Below are 989 nucleotides of genomic sequence, written 5' to 3' on the forward strand. Positions count from 1 at the left end.
AGGATCACGCGGGTATCTTGGAATCGTTTTGATGGTTTTGTGACGAGAACATTGTTCTTGGTGCCTCCTGACATTTAGGGGTTGTGGCAGTATCCCGGGGAGTTGAGCTCCGAGGTGTTGTCGTCACAATTTTATCGTTGCAATTCTGGAATACCTGAGTTGCGCCGACATCGGAAATCTCTTTTATGCAGTTGTTGGTGAGATAACCTCGACGCCACCCAGTACTGGGGCGGGAGTTCGGGAGTATTTCCATAACTTGTATAACGGATGCTTTTTGAAGGTTGAGGTAAATGATTTCCGAAGGTTTCTTGGTTATGTGTTGAAGGATGGATACAACTGGATGTAGGATTTGCTAGCTTTGGGTGAGATATTATGCTTCCCCTGTATCCCCAACACCTGATTGCATAACCGGGAAATTTTCGGGAGTTTCATAGGTGGGAATTCATGTAGCTCTAGTATTTCTTCCGCAGATATTTGGTTCGTGATTGGGTAATCCTCACCAAGTATTTGTTCTTTTTTGTACCTTGTTGTTTTATTCATCTCCCTCTATCTAAGTGGCTCCTCAATTTATGGAAGTGTGACCATTTAATTTGGATTGCATTTGTTCAGTCTTGTTCGAATGTTGAGACTATATGTTGCAATTTCGATCCTTTTGATTCAGCTTGAATATATGTCTGTCAAGATGCTAACGGATGTCACCCTCTTTAGGATGGCTCCTCCAACGCGTGAGAATCCTGAACCGCCGCCACCACCTCCACCTCCGGAGGCATGGAAAGCTATGATGGCCGCTACCAATGCCAACACGCAGATGCTTATGCAACTCTTGCAAGAGCGCAACCAAGGAAATCAAGGCCATGGCAACAATCAGAATCAGTTTGCTACACTCAACCAGTTTCTCGCAAACCAGCCAAAGACCTTCAATAACTGTGTCAAGGCAACAGACGCTGATGATTGGCTCGTGGATATCTACAAGCATTTTGAGTGCAGCA

This window comes from Triticum urartu, chromosome 3 (assembly GCF_003073215.2).
Source record: "Triticum urartu cultivar G1812 chromosome 3, Tu2.1, whole genome shotgun sequence".
Taxonomy (NCBI): domain Eukaryota; kingdom Viridiplantae; phylum Streptophyta; class Magnoliopsida; order Poales; family Poaceae; genus Triticum; species Triticum urartu.